This window comes from Citrus clementina, unplaced genomic scaffold (assembly GCF_000493195.1).
Source record: "Citrus clementina cultivar Clemenules unplaced genomic scaffold, Citrus_clementina_v1.0 scaffold_3, whole genome shotgun sequence".
NCBI classification, from domain to species: domain Eukaryota; kingdom Viridiplantae; phylum Streptophyta; class Magnoliopsida; order Sapindales; family Rutaceae; genus Citrus; species Citrus x clementina.
The window spans coordinates 25,333,010-25,346,828 of NW_006262339.1; the positions used below are offsets into that span (position 1 = coordinate 25,333,010).

At 31.9% G+C, this 13,819-nt stretch overlaps 1 pseudogene; it reads left to right on the forward strand.

The window, feature by feature from the left end:
• Positions 1 to 242: 242 nt before the first annotated feature.
• Positions 243 to 13,618, forward strand: LOC112099760 (annotated as a pseudogene).
• The last annotated feature ends 201 nt before the right edge of the window (positions 13,619 to 13,819 follow it).

Below are 13,819 nucleotides of genomic sequence, written 5' to 3' on the forward strand. Positions count from 1 at the left end.
TTAATGACACATATCCCGAGAATCTTGCAACCGTAGATTTGAAATTCAAATGGAGGGGCTGATTCCCGCCACATCACTTCATCCGTAATTAAATGCGACACGACTCTTGGCAACCTTTTCCAGTCCCACGCGACCAAGAACCACTGAGTTTCTACTGCTGGTCCATTACATTACCCAACACCAGAAACTGGGGGACCGGTGTTTGAGGGAAATACTTCGGTGAGACCAGACGTGATGAGCAGATGTTTGGTGACAGAATTCTGCGAGCAGGTGTCTCCTGTAAGAGCCAGGTAGCAAGGGAACAGGAGCAGGAATATTCTGCTCGTCCACGAATATGCCATTCGCGAGGCCGAACCCTTGCTAGAGGCATAGGGTCACTCCCGCTAGGATTCGAGGCGAGGAGACCCAGTCAACGGCAGTTGGCGAGACGTGCCTTCCTATCCGAGAATCAAGGCACGAGGTCCATCTCCATTCGCCCATCATGACGATAATGGGACATCCACATCCGAGCGTGGGGAGAACAACGAGCGTAAACTGCGGAAGACCGGGACTCAGAGGAAGCCTATAAAAAGGTAGCCAACGAAGGTAAAAGGGTTAGCAATTTTGATTCTAAAAGAGAGAAAACAACCTAACAGCCATAAGATTTGTGGCAAGCATTCCCCGAACCTTCATATCTGACTTGAGCGTCGGAGGGTTTTCGCCGGGAAAACAACCGGCGTACTCTGACCTGTCTGTGTGCGCAGGAACCTCTGGAGAAGAAGTTTTACGAGGAGAGATCCAGTTCGTGGTGAAGTTGATCGAGCAGAGACCCTGGTCGTAGAACGAGGAGAACCAGAATCTCGCATCAACAATCTCTATAGATTGGATCGATCTCAATTCATTGGGATTGAGTTTTAGTCATTTCTAGGGCGAGAGAAATTGACTTGCACATGTATCATGGCAACGTTTGTTTTATTTGGATATTATTTGTTTTTATACAGGCTTTTAGTTTATTTCAGGTTGTCTGAGCAAAATTTTATCACACATGCGATTACTTGGAAAATTCTAACGCCAGTGTATGTTAAAAATGAAATTGGGTCATGTAGGTACCCTCTGTCAAGATCAAGTGCTAGCTGGACAACCACTTTGAAAACTAGTCTCCTTTTCCTGCTGTAAGTTTCATTTCCTTTTAGATTTTACCGCATGAGTTTAGCTTAATTTCTTCAAATTACTCCGATTTAAGACCAAATAGACTCTGGAATAAGGGCTTAAGTAATTTATAATAGAGATGATTAGGGGATGGGCAAGGATACTTGGTAATATGAAGGGACAATTTGGATGTGTTTGCAAAAATGAAAACACAGTATCCCCTGTAATATTGGACGGGATTGATGACTGAATGGTCAATCAAACGTTTTTTTCCATAACTTTTGAAAGCACCAACTACTTTCAGATCCATCTGCCATCTATATTGAGTATATTCTAATTATAAATCTATCGTTGTTTGTCCTTAGAAAGCAAAATACATACAAAACTGTATTTAATACTCTTTTTTAAACCAACCACCCAATAAATAAATAAATAAATAAAATTAAAATGTATTTATTAAATTAAATAATTTGCAAAAACTACGAATCTCAATAGTCTGTCTACTTATAGACCAAAGTTATTTATTAATCATGGTTAATGCAACATGTGTGTAACACAAAACAACAAATAACTGGCTTTGCTTTGCTCCAGAAAATTGGTCGAAATTTTGGTCAGGCAAACCAAGCAGTCCAATTTTGGTACAATATTTTGTCTAACAATTTTTAGCTTTACCGTTAAGCCATAATATCGTTTTCTTATAAGCATTAATCTAATTTCTCCTTAACTAATTATTGTATTATGCGTATGGTGTTACCCTCATCATCGTTTGACTTTTCAACCAAGTAGTTGTGGGTGGAGATCAATTAATGCTTCAACATATTACAGTTCAGAGAGAATGACAATTCCATCCCTCTTTATTTTTATTTTTATTTTTTGGGGCATCACTTAGGTTTCTTGTAGACTTTTAGTACCTCATTTTATCATTGACTAAAAAATGTTAAGTAAAAAATTACGCGGTTGGAGGTAAAATACAGTTGGTGTATTGAAATACAAACTAATATTACATAAAATCTGACATAAAAACATATTAAAATTGGACCAGTTAATGAGGTCATTTTACGCCGACGCAATCGTGACGCAATCGTGCAAATACCAAAAAACGTACTGAATATTGATGAGCCATGGTCCAAAACAATAACTGGACCAGTTGATGAGGCCGGCTTAGTATCTACAAACAAGGTAGTCAATCTAGGCTTCAGCAGTTAGTATCCCAATCCCAATCCCAATCAAGTGCGCAGCCCTAAAACAAAGAGTGGACTTTTCTAACACCCCGTGAAAATTCTTATGAAACCCACTTTTTTTAATTATTATTTTGAGTGCGACTATTTTCACCCCTTTAAATATCTCTTAATATCCTTTTTTTTTTAATTAACTCCATTAAACTATTTTAAAAAATTATAAAATTCTTTTAACACCTCCATCAATAACAAAAATACCCTTAATTAAAACTTATTAGTATAAACTTTATTCTCTAATTTTTACTTGTTTTTATTATTAAACCTCATTTCAATAATAAGATTTCTTCCACTCAAAAGAAAAAAAAAATAACCGATTTTCTTCTCTCCATTGCAATCGTCAGTGGTGAATTTTTCACCCAAAAATTAGAGGAAAATTAATTGTTTTTAATTTCTATAATGTTAAATTTTTTTAAGAAAAAAAAAATTATTTGAATTTGGAGTAGGGTTTTAAGAATTGCCCTATCATGTAATTTTAATCAAAGTTAAAATTATAAAATAATTAAAGGGGTTTTAAGAGGTATTTGGAAGGGTGTCAATAGTCCCACTCATTATTTTTTCCGACATATTAAATCATTTGATATATGAATTTCACATTGGGCCTCGACTAATTCAGATTCGAGCCGGATATAACCATTAGGACGACAAAACTCTCCCAAAAAATATTTAACGCAGCTGCATTCGCAAGTCTCGAACCGAGAACCTTGATTAAATTAGAATAATTTATTTACAGCTAATCTACGCGTTTGTTGATTTTTTTCAATTATTATTATTCTTATTTTAATACCAAAAATACCCTTTTCCTGCTAAATTCCTATTACATTTTTTTAGTTTATTCCAATTTAACTATCTTTAATCAGATCGAGACGATGAGTTTGCAAAACTATGTAAAGTTAGGTGGAGCTGCTTGATGGTTCCTCCAATCACGATCAAGATGTTAAATGTTGACCTTGGAAAAACATAAGCCGCTAAACTCAATAAGTATATGCAAAAGATAGTACATCAGGTAGTATTAAAGAATTGTTTTTTTTTTCCTACAGTTTTCTCACCCGTAAAACAAATCAATGTCTTATTTTTGGTCTTTTGGATAGATGAGTCACAAACAAAAACAAAAAGGAAAAGAAAAAAAAAAGGACTTGTTGATTTTTCAGATTTTGGGGAGAGAAAGAGAAGCGGTCGAAGAGTTCGCAGAGAAAATAAAAATATCCTGGGTGTGTTTGACGAGAGAGAAACAGGTAGACGAGTTTGTCCTCCCATGTAATTACATCAGAAAAGGTGTTATAAGTAAAAATAGCGGGGTGTTAATAGCTGTACTGGAAGGCAAATATATTGTCGCTCAAGTCCATTCAAATTCGGCCTATATCTAAAGAATGAGAGAAGACTTTACTTCTCAAGCTGACTGGGGGGTACCGGGCCAGGCTGGTTTCGTTTTGCTTTTTGTTTTCCCTCACTAATACAATTTACTAATTCAAAATTATGGTAGTTGATTTACTTCTACTTCTAAATATGTAACGCACTACGAGCATAAACTATCTAAATCGTACCATTATTATAAATCTAATCCATGAGGCTTTTAATTGAAAATATAATAGATTATATTGTAATTCAAAATATAAATGTATAAATGTCAAATAATAAGTTAACATACGAGTAGGGATGGCAATGGGCACCGCCCGCAGCGGGTTTGCCATTACCAAACCCAAACCCGCACAAAATTTAAATTACCAAACCCACCCGCAACCCGCAGCGGGTTTTAATTTTTTTACAAAAACCCACCCGCAGCGGGTTTTAACAATTACCAAACCCGCAATGGTATCCGGCGGATTTTTTGCGGGTTTTCGTATTTAAAATCACAAATGTTTAATATATAAATTTATAATAATAACCTCAAATTCCATATAACATACTCAATTTTATATTTAAATAATGTAAATGAAAAATTAAAATTTCCACATCAATTCAACACAAATTCTCAAATTTAAGTATAAATTACACAAATCCATTTAAAAAACACAAACTAGTATCTAAAAATAATAATTACATTTCATATTATCATTTAAAACAAGCTCCAAGAGAAGATATTCATTTCATTCACCACCATAAGCACCCATCCAACACAATGCCTATAATAATAATTAAGATTAATATTTTCAAATACTAATTCGAAGGAAAATGCCTTTAGTTTTCTTTAGATTATGACTTTAGAATAGGATATAGGCCACATACACAACTTTGAGCCTTTGGCTATTTGGTAATTTAATTAATGACATTATTTTCTTTATACATTTTTAGATTAAAATTAAACTAAAAATATTTTTAAAAAATATTGCGGGTTTGGTGGATATCCATGCGGGTATCCACCGGATATAAGGTTAATACCAAACCCACCCGCATCCATGTGCGGGTTTTAATTTATAATACTAAACCCGCCCGCAACGGGTAAAATTACCCGCAACGGGCGGGTTTTGGCGGGTGGGTTTGGGCGGGTTTGCGGGTTTACGGGTACAATTGCCATCCATACATACGAGTGCAGTCTCACACAAATTTTTCTTGGTGCACGCATTGCCAACTTGGAAAATCTACTCAACTAATACTTCCTTCTCTTTACTGTTGCATTGACTTTAGAAAGTTAATTTTAGGGGTCTTGTTACAATGCACCAGCTGCACCATCTAACAAGTTTTACATTGTCCTTAACCAATTATTCATTCATAATCGTTGATTCACTATATTATTTTTATACATAACATGTTTTTGTAATACATATAGGGCTTGTTTGGTTGTTGTATTAAAGCCCCTCATTGTATTAATTTTACACAAATTCATGTTTGGCAAATAAAAAGTTACAGGACCACCACATTAAAAGCCCAAACTAATGCGGCAGTTGCCGCATTAAGGTAAACCCGACTGTGAGTCGGGTTTAACTTAATGCGGCAACTGCTGTTTTTTTTGTTTTTTTTTTTTTTCTCTCTCTCCCTTTTTGCTTTTGCAACTGTCTGTGGAGCCTTGCTTTTTGACTTTTGTTTTTTGACTTTTGCTTTATAATAACAATAATAATAATAATAATAATAATTATTATTATTATTATTATTATTAAATATAACTTTTAATTTAATATTATTTTTATATTATAATTATTAATATAGATTAATAAACATGTAATTTATTATTCAATATTATTATGTTATATTATTTTTTACATTATAATTTATTAATAAATTTATAATTTATTATAACTTATAATAAATAGTTAAATATGAATAAATTTGAATAATATTAATTTAAAATTAATAATAATATAAAATATTAATACAATTTAAGTATATTAATATAATATAATATAGTATAATATTTAATTTAAATTAATCAAAAAATTTATTACAGTACAGTGTAGTACCAAACATTATACAATATTATTATAATACAGTGCTAATGCAATACAGCATAATACAATACACCAGCATTAAAATAATGCAATACAACATAATACAATACATGTACCAAACGCACCCATAGTAAATTATGTATACAACGAAAAAGTTATTATCAATAAAAAAAAAAAAAAAAATGTGGATCTACGGCGCAACATGCTGCACCATAATCACACCCTAAATTATTAAAATAATAAATTAATTAAAAGATAAATAAAACGTACATTTTAAATAAAATATTTTATTTTTTAATATATTAAAATATGTATTTTATATACCTTTTAACTTATTTCTTATTTTAATAATTTAAAGAATCTTTCATTCAAAATTTATTCTATACATATATATTAAGTTGGCCCCTTTTGATAACATAATATTTACATGCATGAACTTGATCACTAACACATATATTACATGAGTCGCACCTGACGAAAATTCCATACGATATATATTCAAGTGATCCAGATCGATAGACAAATTAATTGTACCATGTTACAGTTAAAATTGGAAAATAATATATAGTACATATTCCTTTTATGTGGCAAAATAATGTATACATTACATTTTCCCTTTTACGTGGCCCTCATGACGTCGATTTATAAATCATCATGTGACAGTGATTTAATGTGGACATCCAATGGACCACCAAATTTCTAATGAACAGAGAAATTTGTCGACAAGCTTATCCCAACTCCTTGATTGCTAGTTTAAGTGTCTATTCACATCAATGAGCCAAGTTGATTCATCTCACTACCGGTATTTAAGGTCAATTTTTTTAACTTAAATCTAATATGTTATTATACAACTTAAACGATAAATCCCAAGTTTTTAAAACTTTTTACTTTGGTATGATCAAATAAAAATCAGTTAGGTTGCAGTAGCCAACACAAGATAACTAAAAACAGAACAAATTCCATGAAAAGTTCACTAAAAAGTCTTTAAAAATAATTGCTTTGTACTATGAAAATTAAAAAAAAAAAAAAAAAGTGTTCCCGCATACTTTGATGTGCTTAATTTTTTTGTCTCAACCTCTCAATGGTAGTCAAAAAGTTTTCAAACAACCAACTTTGATCTCGTAAATTTAGATTTAGATAAACATATGCAAATCTACAACATATCTTATTCTAACTATTAAAAGTAATGCTTTCCATGATTTTCCTAAGTAATAAGAAATTGGTAGTGTTTTGATTGCCTCAAAAAATCCCAACTAATCAAACACTGCCCAAGATCTTTGTCAAGATAAATTCAAGTTGCATATGAATCAAATGACCAACCTTTATGACTCAATGATTAACAAGAACCTAATAAACGAATTTTAGAGACCAGAAACACAAGTATCAAGCTAAATTACCAACCAAAGCACATAGAAAAGAAGACTGATTCTACATGGTTCAATTGTGCAAAGAAGCACAATCTACCAGAATGAGTTTTTACTGATGATTCGAGTTGAATTTATAAAGCTTTTACAGAATAGATGACAAGGAACGGGATGTCTCTCTCTCTCTTTCTCGTATATCTCTCTAGAACGCTCTTAATTCCTCACTGAAACTGCCTCAACAATCAGCTTTGTATAACAGTCGATAACAAACCCGGATTCCAACAGTTTCTGCCACGTGGTTAACGGCCTGCATCAAACTTGCTTCCCCTTCATTTCATATGCTTCATCACCTGCATGACTTGAGTCTTAGCCAAAACGTCTTCATGTCTTGCCGTTTTGATGTTATTAAGTGAGTCACACGTCCATCACATGACAGGTTGAAACAAACTAATACGCAAAACGATGCCGTTTAACATGTCCAAGTTTTAAATTCAGCAAATTAGTCCACAAAATTAAAGTTATTTTTCTTTTCTTTTCTTTTTTTTCCAACTCTTTGTTCAAACCAAAAAAATCTTGATCTCGAACATCTTTATAATCACAACACAATTACCTACATACAATGCCATATCGTAACGTACAAAGAGGAAGACACATCAGAAACTCAAATAGTAACAATAAAAACATCCTTCATAAGTCAATCAATATTACTTATATATATATTCCTTTCGAATTGAAGAGAGCCACCTGAAGCTTGGCTGCTCATCAGCCTTGCTTGGATTCAACCACTTAAGAGGACACCAACAACAGTTTTTGCTCGCCTAATCATAATTCTTTTTTATGTTGTATGAAAATAAAAAATAATTGAATATTAGTTAGAGATATATATTAAATAATTTATTAAAAAAAGTTTACAATCTATATACAAATTATGATCTATAATTCAATGAGATTCTGTATAAATGCACTTTAAATTTATAGTACAATCCAGAAATTTTTCGAGTATTAACTTAAAAGTCTACTCTCATAAATATACAAAAAGATATTTACAGTATTTTAAATTAATAATATAATATTATAATTTATTATTAATTTTGTTTGTATTAATGGGAATCTTCCTTGCATTCCTCTTTTAGTTGCGCCAAGGATATCTTTGAAAAGGAAATGCTTCCTCATGTTGCTATGACTGAATTCTCTAGAACTAAGAAAGCTTATTATTTTGGGTAACTATAATTCTTCTATATATTATCATTGTCATTACTTTAGAGTAGTTACAGATCTTATTTATCTTTAATTTCTTCAGCTGTTTTATAAATCGGCTTCTTCTTTGTGCACTTGGCCGGTGGGTTAAAGATGTTAGATATCATTATGGCAACAAGAGACAGGACCTTTCTGGTTCATTACTTGAAGGCTTGTTTAGGATGGTTTGTTTCATTTTTGTGTCGAGGTAGTTGACTTTACTTGTGATCATATGAATGGAGATGTATCTCTTTTCTTTTAACATCCCACTTTTATAACTAAAATAAGATGATTTATTTCAAAATATTTAAAATCTCAATATTTTTTTAATATAAATATGGATAATTAAAATTTTTACATGACAAGCACAAACTTCATTACAAAATATATGAGACACATAGAGATTCCTTAGTATATATTTCAAAACATGGTTATTATGCAAGAGAACTTAAGATATTTATTTTTTATAGCAACATAGCTAAGCCCATCAGAGTCCAACGGTTTGACATGCCCATATGCATTTCATCTTGGTTGGGACTTGGCGCCAACTTGATCTACTCATCATTACCTACAATCTAAGGATTGCATGAGCTAATGCCTAGTAAGATAACACCTTGATGCAAGTATAAATTGTTAAGCACATGGATGAGCTTATAAACATTAAATCTTTAAAAGAAACATAGAAATATAAAACAACTTTGTTAGGGCCCTATGTACATTGCACGACAAGGTTGGCACTTTTCATTCTTTAAAACAACATCCCCTTGGGCCTAAATTAATAGTTGATCTTTGGGCATTGCGTAACTCTGTCCCCAAAAGATTACTCTTTACTTAGCTTTGAGGTCTTGCCCTCCTTGAAAACTTTATCACCCTAGTAGTACAACAACCCATTGTTCAAGACTCATTTTTAAAATCTTTTCTTTGTAAAGTAATCTTAACATATTAACATGAATGCATGTGTTCAATGCAACCTATATCATAACATGTAAAGTTCCTAGATATATAACAAAGCCAACCATACAAAGTTTTTTAAAGACAACAATCTTTAGTATAGACGGCAGTGCTGTTTATATAAAAAATAAATAAAAAACATGATTATAATAATAATATAGGTGACAAAGCGAACCATATCATAATTAAATAAGAATATCACAATATAGGCAGCATAACCAACTGTATAAAGATTAAATGAGAAAATATCACAATATAGGCGGCATAGCCGACCATATAAGGATTAAATAAGAAAATATCAATTATCAGCGACAGAGCCGACCATATAAAGGTTAAACAATAAATAATCACATCACAGTAGTCATCATAAGATAAAGAAATAATTAAAGATGAATTTAAGTATGAAAAGAACTTTGTCCGCAAATTGCAGTTAAAGTATTACTCATATCTTAATCTTGACCCTCCTAACTTTAGGATTTCTCTATTCTTTGATGTTATTACTTAGAATAGAAGAGGATAGAATTCCAAAGGAGATATGGAAAATGAAAGAGCTAGGAGTACTTATAGGATTTCCTAAAGCTAATGGATGATTAGGATTTTGTCACCATACCTTTTGATTAATAGTTGAGATTTATCCTTCCATAAATATCTTTGTAAATTCCAGAATTTATAAATATTCTACAGACATTTTGTTGCATCAATACTTATGTCATCGCTTGTGTCATCATTACTCTAGAATTTACTTTCATAAATATTTTCTATTTTTATTATTTTAATAGTTAAGGGGATTTGTAGCTTAAAAATTAATTTTATAATCTTAAAATGAGAAGTTTATACCTCATAGTTTCCTCCCCCTTAAGAAAATTTTATGCTCAAAATTTCCTATTGAATAGCTCAAGATACTTGTTCTTCATATTTTCTTCACATTCCCATGTTGCCTCCTCCTTGAGCTATTTCGTCATAGTATTTTAACTAGAAAAATCTTCTTGGTTTTTATCTCCTTTATCTTTCTATCAAGTACTTGGATTGGATGTTCTCCATAGGTTAAGACTTCTCTTAGTTGAAGAGCCCTATAATTTAGCACATAAGAGGGGGTCTGCAACATATTTCTTTAACATGAAGATATGAAAAGACATTATGTATCCTTGACGATGGTGGAACAACAAGTCAGTACGAAACATTCTTGACATATTTCAAGTATTTCAAATGGTCCAATAAACCTCGGAATTAAATTTCCTTTTACAAATACTTTATTACCAACTTGAAATTCAAAAGGCCTTCAACTTTTATCTACATGACTTTTTTGTTGACTTTGAGCTGTTTACATTCTTTAATGTATTTTCTCGATCGCCTTAGATGAGACAACAATCAAGTCGGGCCCAAACTACTTTTGCTTGCCCATTTGATCCCAATGAATAGGTGACCTACATTTTCTACCATATAGAACTTCGTAGGGTGTCATGCCGATTTTTGCTTGATAGCTATTATTGTAGGCAAATGCAGCCAAAGGTAGATATTTGCTCTATGATCTTTAAAAGTCGATAGCGCATCCCCGCAACATATCTTCTAGTGTCTAGATCATTCTTTCTGACAAACCATTTTTTTAAGGGTGAAATGTTGTACTAAATTTTAATTTTGTTCCCATAGTTCTATGTAACTTTTTCCAAAATGTTGAGGTGAACATTGTCTCTCGAACAAAGATAATAAAAATAGGTACACCATATAGTCTCTAAATTTTAATTTTGCTCCCATAGTTCTATGTAGCTTTTTCCAAAATGTTGAGGTGAACATTGTCTCTCGATCAAAGATAATAAAAATAGGTACACCATATAGTCATACTATCTCCTTTATCTATATTTAAGCAAATTGGTTCATGGTGTGCATCATTCAAATAGGCAAGAAGTGGGTGGACTTTATAAGCCAATCGACGATCACCCAAATGGCATCATGCATTTCTTTTTCAATTTTTTATTACTATTGGTATTTATGCAATTTTTTAGAAAGTTAAACTGGAATGTGAGAGCTTATGTGAAGAAGGTTCTAAGTTTTTGTTGCTTTCTTTCTTTTTTTCTTTTTGTTTGATTTTGAATTATTCCTTTTTTTTTTCATTTGTTCTGGTTTACACTCATATAGTTCATCCATTTTGTAAAGGTTGGATAAGGATCTATATGTTAATTTGCAATATGCTATTTTAGCTAAAACAATTACCCATGGTATAAAGTGTTCTTTGGCTACTGGTAATTAGGGTCAGTTAGATGCGTTTATTACAAGAACAGAAGTGTCACAGGTTTTTTATTTTTGATCTATTTGAATACATGATAGTTGTTTTTGCTCACTCAATTTCTACTTTGTAGTATTCCTTATAGTATACCTTTTGATTACATTGATCTTGTGGTCTTTCACAGATGTTGAATTACGTGACATGCGCATCTACCTTGTCACATTTGCGAACACTATGTTCGCCCATAAGACAAAAGGTAAACTACTTATTATTGTGTATAATTTTGTTTTATTGAGGGTTCATTCATGCTTAGTTTTGTTTTTTCACTTATGCATTACCATATTGTTATTTTGTTAATTTGTTGCATATAATTAATTGTTTTCACTTTATTTTTCTAAAGAAGTTTTCATTTACTAGGTACACAAGTAAAACCTAGGGTGGCACATAATACACAATGAGGCAAGATTTGTTCCTTTGCAACACCTTTGGGATAAGTAAGTAAAATTGCGCTTATAAGATATATCTATAATCTCTGTTTCTTATTGTAGCTTACAAGAGTTTGTTTTGGTTAATCTAGGCCTGTGGACTAGTGAAGAATCTTGCTTTGATAGTCAATAAAACCCTTGGTTCATTAGTATTTCCCATCAATGAGTTATTAGAATATGAGCCAATAGTAGAAGCCAAGGTGCATTTTGTAATTTATGGCATTTAGACGTTAATAATACATATTTCATTCAAATTATTTCAATTTTCTCCTGATTGCAAAATGCTACTGCAGACTTTATTCTATAAGCTACAAAAAGTTTTGTTAATGGTTACTGGGTGTCATGCATGATGTTGGTTCATTGGTCCAAGCTTTGAGACGCTTTAAAAGAAATGTCATTATACTTGTATTTCATCTATTCATAAGGAAACCTCTGTATTAAAAGTTGGCAAATCGATTGGTGTACTCTTATGCCATTTATGAACTATTTTGTTTCTCTACCCATGTGCAGGACTTTATAAATACTGCAATTGGGGTTTCTAGGGATATCCGTTCAAAAGAATTGCGTATATACACTGATTTTGGTCGTTGTTTTCGTCCATTGCTTATTGTCCAGAATTAAAGACTTCTTAAAAAGAAGAAAGATATTGACGCCCTCTATGACAAGGTTAGCCAAACAGTTTCTCGCTCTTTTATTAATGATTTGTCTTTTCTGTAGTTACATGACTTTTATCTTGTTAATCTTCCACAAATCTTCCGAAGATGGTTGTTGGTGTGACCTTTCTAAAAAATGGGTTTATAGAATATATTGATCCACAAGAAGAAGAAACCATAATGATTTGCATGACAATCAATGTGAATAAAATGGTATTGGTTGGTCGAAAACCCATTATCGTGAGACGTAATTTTTAACTTGCTAAAAATTTGATTAACACAAATTTGCTTCAAGAAGTTGTAAATGCGAGGCTTCATCCAAACAAGGCTACTTCTAATGCTTACATGCATTATAAGATTCATTCATCCTTGATATTGGGAGCTTTTGCTTCAATTATACCATTTCCCAACGATAATCAGGTGCGTCGTGCTTTTGACATTTCTCTGGTAAAATATGTTTATATATTAATTCAATCCTCAAACTTTCTTTAGTATTATTTATGCCATTTATGAGCTTTTGCTTTTAGTCCCCCATGTAATGTGTTTCAAGCTGCAATGAGCAAGCAAACAATTGGAATCTATGCTACAAACTACCAATGACATAAAGTACTGTATTTGGTTTCAATTTTTTTGTGATTAGAAGTTCATTTTCAGCAAGTCATAGATAATGATATTATTTTTCCTTTATATGATTTAAGATGCTTTAGCCTATGTTCTCTACTACCCTCAGAAACTACTACTTGCTCGGAAAGATGTAAAACTCCTTCAATTTAACCAACTTCCTACTAGTGTGGTGAGTATATAATTTAATGTTGCTTTATTGTTGCTCCTTATGATCAAAGTTTTCTCATAATCTTTTTGTCTTTGTTATTTGGCATTAGAATGTAATTGTCACTATTGCCTGTTACAGTGGCTATCATCAAGGAAGTTCTGTTGTTATGAACCAATTATCTATAGATTGAGGATTATTTTGATTCCATACATTTAGGTAAGTTGTTGTTGAGACATTGTGTATCTTAATTAACACGACTCAAAAGTATTGATTACTCCCAAGTATAAGAGTGTCTAATTATAATATAATCTAGTGAGTTGGGGTCGATCCACAAGGAATCTATAAATCTAGTAGTCAATTATTAAAAAAAAATAACTGCAGAAAAAAGAAA